At 38.8% G+C, this 9,741-nt stretch overlaps 1 non-coding gene across 1 annotated transcript; it reads right to left on the bottom strand.

The window, feature by feature from the left end:
* Positions 1-458: 458 nt before the first annotated feature.
* Positions 459-565, bottom strand: LOC131163277 (small nucleolar RNA R71). Its single transcript, XR_009139047.1, has one exon. It is a non-coding gene; the product is annotated as a small nucleolar RNA R71 (small nucleolar RNA).
* Positions 566-9,741: the final 9,176 nt, after the last annotated feature.

Genomic DNA, 9,741 nt, shown 5'->3' with positions numbered 1-9,741 from the left:
CATTATTCTTTTTGATCCGGAGATTGAAAGAACGCTCAGAGCACTAAGGAAAAAGAGGGTATTAGCCATGAAGAATGGACAAGATAATGCACAGCCACACGCCTTGAAGGATTATGTGCGAGCAGTTCTGAATGACAACTATTCGAGTATCAGACGCCAGCCCATTAATGCCAACAATTTTGAGCTCAAACCCGCATTAATCAGCATGGTGCAGCAGGACCAATTTAGTGGATCACCACTTGATGATCCCAATATCCATCTGGCAATGTTTCTTGACATCTGTGATACTGTGAAGATCAATGGTGTTTCTGAAGACACCATTAGACTGAGATTATTCCCTTTCTCTTTAAGGGACAAAGCAAGAGGTTGGCTACAGTCGCTACAACATAGGAGTATTACGAGTTGGCAAGACATGGCAAAAATTTTTGGCCAAATTCTTTCCACTTGCTAAAACAGGCCAACTCAGGAGTGAGATTGGTCAATTCAAGCAACATGATTTTGAATCACTTTATGAAGCATGGGAAAGGTATAAGGATTTGATTCGATGTTGCCCACAACATGGATTTCCAAATTGGTTGCAAATTCAGATGTTCTATAATGGGTTGAATGGGCAAACGCGGACTTTAGTTGATGCTGCATCTGGGGGAACTTTGATGTCAAAGACACCTGAGGGTCCTACTGCTCTTTTGGAAGAAATGGTCTCAAATAACTATCAATGGCCAACTGAAAGAACTATGGCTAAGAAAGTTGCTAGAATTCATGAATTGGAGCCGTTTGCTGCACTTTTTGCTCAAGTTGCTTCTCTATCCCATCAAATTTCAGCTTTGACAACCCAAAGGATACCACAAGGTACATAATATATGGCAGCTACAAGTAAGATAGATTCAAGCAATGAAGTGAGTCATGAACAGGTTCAATACATCAACAATTGGAACTATAATTATCATGGTGATCCTTTGCCACAATATTACCATCCAGGGCTTCGAAATCATGAGAACTTGTCTTATAGAAATACAAGAAATGTGCTGCAACCTTCTCTAGGACTTGATAGTCATCAAGGTGAGAAGAAGATGTCACTTGAGGATGCCATGATATCATTTGTTGAGGAGACAAAAGTAAGGTTTAAAAAGACAGATGCATGACTGGATAACATTGAGACTCATTGTAACAACATGGGAGCCACCATGACGAATCTTGAAATGCAAATTGGACAACTGGCCATGACCATAAATACCCAACAGAGAGGAACTTTTCCTAGCAACACAAAAGTGAATCCTAAGGAACAATGCAATGTCATCACACTTAGGAGTGGAAGAGAAATTGAGAAATCACCAGCAAGGAAAACCATGTCCACACCTACACCTGAAAAGAATGGCCAAAGCAAGAATAAAGGGGAAGGAGAGGAGATTATGGATGATACACCAAGAGAGACGGACACGCTTCCAACAAATTCATTTCCTGACAATCCTCCTATTCTCTCTACTCCACTTCCTTATCCTCAACGCTTTCAAAAGAAAAAATTAGATAAGCAATTTTCTAAATTTTTGGATATTTTTAAGAAAATTCACATAAATATTCCTTTTGCAGATGCCTTGGAACAAATGTCAAATTCCTAAAGGAGATCATTTCAAAGAAAAGAAGGTTGGAGGACTTTGAAACAGTGAAGCTTACTGAAGAATGCAGTGCTACTCTTCAAAAGAAATTGCCTCAAAAATTAAAAGATCCAGGGAGTTTTACTTTACCTTGCACTATTGGAAATTCATTTTTTGATAAAGTTTTATGTGATCTTGGTGCTAGCATTAATCTTATGCCACTTTCTGTTTGCAGGAAATTGGGACTTGGAGAGATGAAACAAACAACCATTTCTTTGCAATTAGCAGACCGATCCATCAAGTATCCTCATGGAATCATAGAAGACGTATTGGTAAAGGTGGATAAATTTATTTTTCCTGCTGATTTTGTGGTGTTAGATTTGGAGGAAGACCAAGAAGTCCCACTAATTCTTGGCCGACCATTCTTGGCCACTGGAAGGGCGTTAATTGATGTTCAAAAGGGCAAGTTAACATTGAGAGTGGACAAGGAAGAGGTTATGTTCAACATCTACCAAGACATGAGATTCCCAGAGGACCCAAGCACTTGCTTTCGGGTAGATGTCATTCAGCAAGGTGTAGAAAAATTCTTTCAAAAATATGTACCAGCTGATCACCTAGAACGATCCTTGCAACAAATTACAACGCAGCAGCGTGTGAAGAGGCTAGAACCTATGGTAGCAAAGACGGATTATATAATCTCTAAAGAAAAGATGCAGCAACCTATATCTCTAGAGTTGAAACAATTCCTTGAGCATCTTCGCTATGCATTCTCAGGTGATGCGTATGAAAATGCAAAAATCTACAAAGAGCAGACGAAGAAGTGGCATGAAAAACAAATTATCAGGCATGAGTTTGCTCCAGGACAGCGGGTTCTACTTTTCAACTCACGATTAAAACTCTTCCCAGGTAAGTTAAGGTCAAGATGGATAGGTCCTTATTCAATTGACAAAGTTTTCCCTTTTGGAACAATAGACTTGAAGGACAAGATAGGGAAAATATTCAAAGTTAATGGTTAGAAACTGAAGCACAACTATGGAGAACAAATGCAGAGGAACTGTGCATTTATTCCTCTTGGAGATCTTGGTTGATGAAGATTGAAACGTCTGGCTGGAGACGTTAAAACAAGCGCTTGTGGGAGACAACCCAACGAGTTTTTCTTTTGTTTATTTCTTTTATCTTTATTACTTTATTTATTTATTTATCTATCCACTTTTGACTAATTTAGATTTTTTATGTAGGTTTATTTGGCACGAGTACAAAGCTGAAAATTTAAGTCCTCGACGGATTCACCAATAAGTCAGGGAAGTTTCTTTCTTTTCTTCAATTTTCCTTATTTTTGAATAACATAGAAAAAAAAAAGTGTGAATATGGATGATTAGGCCCTGCGTGACACTGCTTATGCCCTTCATATACCTGAATATAACCTAGGAGTACACACTTGGGTCAATTATATGTAGTTTCTCTTTATATAGCTAAACTAAGAATTGTAGCTTATTGAAGGTTGATTGATAGTTTAATTGTGTTAATCTGACTTTATAAACTCTTTTATCTACATGGTATCTCTTGAAATAAAAAAATAAATACACGTTCACGTGACTTGTAGCACTTAGGGTTCCTTGTGAACACTGAGAGAGCGCCCGTGGCGACTTTGACACCTTGTTAGGTACTGTTGAGCCATTTATCGTTCTTTTAAGTTTTTGACGTCAACTCAGAGTTCATGAAACTCAACTTTCTCTATTTTTTCTGGATATTTTTTGTATACTAGTCTTGGTTTTTGAATTGCTAGCCTTGAGGTGACATCTAGTGGGGAGATAGAAACCTAGGTCTTGTAACTTACTCAAGATGTGAAGGCTGAGCCACCCCTATAAATAGACTTATTTCATGGACTCTTATTCGAGCTTAATGCACATGGGTGGTATGAAAAAAATAAAAGAAGTGTTATGATTGTCCTAATTGACCATGAAAAGAAAGAAATTGAAAAATGAGCAGAAGAAAGAAAAAGAGAAATAGAAATACCCCAGAAGAGGTGAAAGACTAATACCTGCTCCACACAACTACAACAAAAGTCACGAACAAGACACATGTTATCCACATATGAAGATTCTTCACCCGCTTAATGCCTCAAATGTATTCATGCCTAGTTTGTGAATAAGTTGATCTAGGGTGGCCTTGGTTGAATATGGCGAGTAGGTGAGAAGATGCTAGGGTGAAGGACCCGACACCTCATAAATAGGCCAGATCCTTTTCAGACTAGTCCACTCCGTACATTTAGCATTTGTTCCTTATAGTATGTGGGATGTTTGATCATGACACTCCTCCTTACATACGATGAGTGAACACATCCTTTTTAAGTGTTTTTGAGAGTATACCAGTTAGACCGAGTCAAAGCGACAGTTCTTTAGGTGTCCACGGATATCCTGGGTGTAACAAGTCACACACATTACACATGCCTTAAGATTTTGCCTATTGATACTTGAATTTATATGGCTACATTAACTCTAAATTGTGCTCGCTGATTAATTTTACGTGAGTTTACTGTTCTTAATGGCTATATAATGATGAGATTTGCATGAATGACTTACTTCAGAGTTGCATGAATTGGGTATGAATGAGTTTGTGTGTAATTTGGTGATATTTCTGTATGTGAAAGGGTATGGTTGTGTTGCATGTATATTCATTTATTGAAATTGGTATGACACCACCCTGAATCACATTCACGTTATTTGCTAGGGACTAGCAAAATTTTAGTTGGGGGCTGTGATTACGCGCTTAAATTGCGTAATTAGGTGCTTTAATCCATGCATTGCGAATTATATTTTTTTTATTTAAATACCTAATTACTCTCGATATTTTAACATTGTGTGCTATTTACAAAATTTGGGTTTTATTGAGTACTGTATGAAATTTTGGTGTCTTTTATTGCAGAGCAATGTTGGAAGCTAAAAACCGACAGTACCTTGCAATTTTTGCGTAACTCTATCATCTGACCTTCGATTCAAATGATTCAATATGCCATAGAAAGATAAGAAAACAATCTACAATTTTTGTGTTTTGCATTTTGCAAAATACTGGCTGCATCAAGGTTGAAATTAGACGTGAAGTTACCATATGCCATTTTGTGGACTATTTCGACAATTCTCTGTAATCTGGGTATAACTTTCTCGTCCGAGCTCCAATCGAGATGATTCAAAATTATAGGAAAAGCTGAGAAAGAGCTTTACAACTTTAATGTTTTATATTTGAGAGATAAGGGCTATAGAAGGATCAAAATCCATCTTGAAGATGGAGGACAAATCGTGTACCTTTGAAAAAATAAAAGAAAAAATGAAAAAAATAAATAAAAGAAAGGTGAGATGTGACCCGGCCATGCATCCGGGTCATCATGCGCTGGGTGAGGCGCTGGGTACAAAGAAAGGAAAGACAAAAGAAAGGAAAGAAAAGCAAAGAAAGGAAAGACAAAAGGAAAGGAATTAAAAAGTCAAAGAGGAGGGTTTCTTAGAAGGGGGGGAGCCGTGCGCAAGAAGAGAAAAAGGGGCAGAAGGTGCTAGAGAGGGGACGTGAATAGGGGGAGGCTGCGCCAAAATTTGAAAAAAAAAAAAGGGAGAATTTTTTCTTGAGATTTTCTTCTAACAATTGCGTGATTGAAGTTCAACAAACATAGCAGCAAGGAAGGAGTTGGTGACACGCAGAAAATTAAAATCTTTTCGGGAATCGGAAGCGGCGAACAATGACGGTGTTTAGGGTATTCGTGATGCACGATGGCGGTGTTGCAAGTATTGATTTTTCCCGTACGCTCCAAATAGAAGAACATATGGTGAAATCTGTTATGTTGAATTTAATTTTCAGAATAAACTAAATTTTTGTATTCTAGGAAAATGTTGTAGCCAATTTCGAACTATACTTGCTCTTTGATGCTAATCTGAAGTAATTTTCATTAATGTTTGTTTAAGTTATTCTGTGCCTAATGCTTTTAATTAACTGGCCATTAATCAAATGATTTTAGTCTTGTGATTTGCTACCGAAAGGGGGGATTATAAGATAGATCTTGGATAATTCAGCATAGGTAAATATAGAGATCGAAAGACTTGTATGAACCTACGTAGCATTAAAAATCAAGGGTCTTAGTGCGTTGTTACATTATTAATTTGCATATTCTTATGTTAAATAATAAACAAGAATAAGTTCTAATTGACTATCGAAAGAGGCTTTTGAAAAAATTAGTAATTTGCTAACAAACAGAGAAAACGAAGTCGAATTAGCTAAATGAGTAAAGCATAGTGAGAAACTAGGTGAAATCGGTTTCCTAGAAGTTTTCACCATCAGTAATTTGATATGCGGCATCCAGTTTTAAATTCTCTTGAATAGTTTATTTAAAGTAATTTTGTTAAAATTTAGCAGTCTAAAATTATTAATTTTTCTAAATAAAATCAAGGTTATTATAAATTCGGTACTTGGTAAAAATTTAGACATCAATCCCTGAGGACGATACTCTACACATCATTATATTATAAAACTATGATACTATGCACTTACAGTTTGCACCGGTCACACCTCATACATCATTCCACGCATAGCCATGCATGACACGCTTACCATTGGGTTGCTAAACTTCTAAGATAGCCTGAATTTAATTCATGTTAGATTCAATGACAATATGCAAAGAAGAGGAGATCGTGGTTCAGGCTTATTATGAAGCTCAGCAGAACCACCAGGGGGATAGTCTGAATCATAGCTCAAGAAAGGAGTTACCAGCTCGGGTTAAACTGGATGTTAGAACCAATGCGCTGAAAGAGATAAGGAAAATCTGGATTGATTGGAAACCTGAGAGATGACTGCATTCTTCAAAGTTGTATGGTCACATAGGCTTCCTGCTACGTATAACTATCAATCATGATGTTGTGAGCATCCTCACAGAGTTTTGGAACCCTCCTTATTGTTGCTTCACCATGGAAGGAGTGGACATGGCTCCTAGCATAGAAGAATATGTATCTCTGTTGAACTTGCTAAAAAACTACAAAGCTTATGTGCCTAATCCTGCCACTTTATTCAGAAAGGAGCTAAGTAGGATAACTGGTGTTAAGGCCCAAAAAGTGAATGGCAAAGTCGGTAAGGACACGAAAGCCATCTCCTAGGAAGTTTTGAAAGCTTTGGTGAAATTAGAAGAATCAAAATAGAGTCATATGAGCATATTGGACCTTGTCATCTATGGGTTGTTGATCTTCCTAAAAGAAATAGGGGTCATTGATCAGGGAGGTGTCTCTTTTGTGGCCCAAGTTCAAAAAGTGGTCAATCCAGTGTTAGGCATCTTAGCAGAAACAATCTGATCTTTGGATTATTGCCGATCTAAAGGGAAAGGCTGATTGAAGTGCTGTGTTCCATTGCTCTATGTATGGTTTATGAGTCATGTCGTGCAAGGAAAATCATTTTCATCCTATGTACTCGAGACTCTGGATCCCGCTAACAAAATTTGAAAAGGCTTTGTGGGAGCAGCACTCAAGCAAAGGAGAATGGGCTCAAAGAATGCGCAATTGGAAAACTAAAGGATTTTCATGGATGACACCATGGATGGGAGGTTCTAATATGGTTTACTGGTGTGGTAACTTCCCGTGGGTCCCATTACTAGGCCCATGGGGAGGGATTGCGTATGCTCCCCTTATGTTCAGGAGGGAAGTGGGTTCTAGCTAGTTCATACCGATGACTCATGGGTTAAGTGAATCAGAGTTCGATTACAAGCAGGAAGAAGCCCATAAGTTAATTGGAAAATTTGCAGCTGCATGGAGAAATGTCTATATCATTAGTTCAGGTGAGTGTTTGATAGAAACATGGGGAAATTATGACAACTGGATCGCCAACCGAGTTAACCTTTGAATCAAAGGAGTCCCACAAGGAGAATCCCTAAGTCAACCTGGGCTAGAAGGACTTATGAAGGCAGAGGTCGTTGCCAAAAGGGCAAGAGATGGGGAACACCAGATGAACCTTGGGTGCCAATAATATGCGAAGCAAAAAAAGACTCAATGCATACAAACCGAAGAAGAGGCAATGGCATTGAGAGGGGAGCTCTGAAATGAGGCTTAAATCAACTCAAACTTGCATAAAAAGGGTCCTGAGCATAGCTAAACGAGGTATGGTTGTTATGGGAATAGGGATAGGAAACTTGTCTATGTACCCATTTCGTGAATTAATGAAGGTTATTTTAATGGTTTTGGCAACTCAATCATTTGATGTCATACATTGCATAGTTCATTCTTATTACATCCATGTATTGAACATTCATGACATTACATACTCATGGATACATTGTCCTGAAGTATGGGTTATCTATGCAAAAGTAGGAAACAAGCCTGGTCACAATAATTGAGACTTACATCCACCTGTACAATACCTAGAGGAGGAAGGGATCATGTGGAGTCAGTTGGAAAACCGTGTAAGGGCTCTCGAACAAGGTTAGGAGGATATTAGTCGAGATGTTTAGGAGATTAAGAATCAAATGGATGAGTTAATAGGGATAGTTGCCTCTTTAAGCAAGACCACGAAAGCTCCAGAACAAGTAGTTGAGAGCGAGCCTATGTTTCCCCCTATTAGCAAGTATCCATCATCACCAACAAAGTTGCTAGCTGGTCTGGGCCCAAGCTTGCACACATTTGTCTTAGAGACTCAGGACCCGGGTTTCCAACCAAAGAAGGATGTCCATGCATTGATAGAAGAGGAAAGGGTTGAAGAAGTAAGTAAAGAACAAACCCCCATTCTGGGAGTGAATCATGAAAGGAAAGAGGAGAAAGGATAGTTACAAGCTCTGCAAGGAACAAATATGTTCAATTCAGTGGAAATTGGTAACCTTGGTTTAGAGTTCGACTCGATTTTTCCTTTGAAGATCCAAAGGCTTTGACAAATTCAGTGGGACTGAGTGCCCATTTGCTCATTTAAGAATATATGTCCGAAGGATGGCTGCGCATGCTGATAATGATGATCTACTCTTCCATTTGTTCTGAGAAAGCTTGACCAGGGAGGCTCTAGCATGGTATAACCGAGTAAAAGTTTGCACCTGGGAGAATTTGACCTGCGCTTTTGTTGCTCAATATAGTCATGATGCAACTTTAACTACAAAGAGCATAGAGGAGAGGACTAGCGAGTACTCTCATCAAAGGAAAGAAATGATAGCACGGGATCACCCTTTGACTAATAAAGGGAAGGTAGTTCATCCATGTGATGACCCTATCGAAAGGACATGTGTCGTCCATTTCCTCAGAGGCACCCCTCGGAATGGTCCCGATTGAGCAGTCACCGAAGGAAGAATTAAAGGGGCAATCAATACTGGGTAGGCAAGATACACCGAGTCAGAACAGAGCCCTCCAAGAAAGGATGGAAGAAAGATGGGCAAAGAAGCCCAGATAATCTAAGGCATTGCCAAAAGAGCCAGCACTGTGGGCCTAGTGACAATTTCAGACCCAACACTAACTGGATAGCACAAGCAGGTGCAAAGCCTCTGATTATTTCCTCTAGGCCTACACCCACCCACCTAGACGTTCAGAAACATGGAAAGGATCCTGATAGGATCGAGCCAATTCCTATGTCCTACTTAGAATTGTTCCCTCAATTGCTCAAAGGAAAGCTCATCTCAGTCATCCCTGACATACTTGAATGACATCCCCTCCCGCAATGGTACGATCCAGATGCTTGGTGCGCATTCCAAGCCAACACTCCTGGTCACACCATTGATTGCTGCTGGGCATTTATGCACAAGGTACAATCCCTGAGAAATGCAGGATGGTTGGTATTTGATGGCAAAAAGCTCGGTATACATGGGAATCAGTTGCCTAATCATAGCGGGTGGCACAGTTAAGGCCATTGGTCGAAGTACTGATTAGAAATGATGTCGAAAAACGAATCATGTGCAAAAAGGGATGCTTCTATGAGTCCATTCTGTTTTAAACATTTTGAATTTGAATTAAATGATATGCATTTCAGTCTCATCACATCACCTTGTTCCAAATTTTATCCATTTCAGCTTGCATTTTGTGCTTTTGACATAGGAAATGATTGTACCAGAAACAAAGGGGCTTGGAACCCTTAGTTGATTTTGTGAATCTACTCAAAAAAACAAAACAAAAAAAAAACAAAAAAAAAAGGAGAAAAAAAAGAAGGACCGAAT

The sequence above is a fragment of the Malania oleifera genome, chromosome 8, assembly GCF_029873635.1.
Source record: "Malania oleifera isolate guangnan ecotype guangnan chromosome 8, ASM2987363v1, whole genome shotgun sequence".
In the NCBI taxonomy this organism is placed as follows: Eukaryota; Viridiplantae; Streptophyta; class Magnoliopsida; order Santalales; family Ximeniaceae; genus Malania; species Malania oleifera.
The sequence above is the reverse complement of the archived record's forward strand: the minus strand, read 5'-3'. Positions and strand labels throughout refer to the sequence as shown.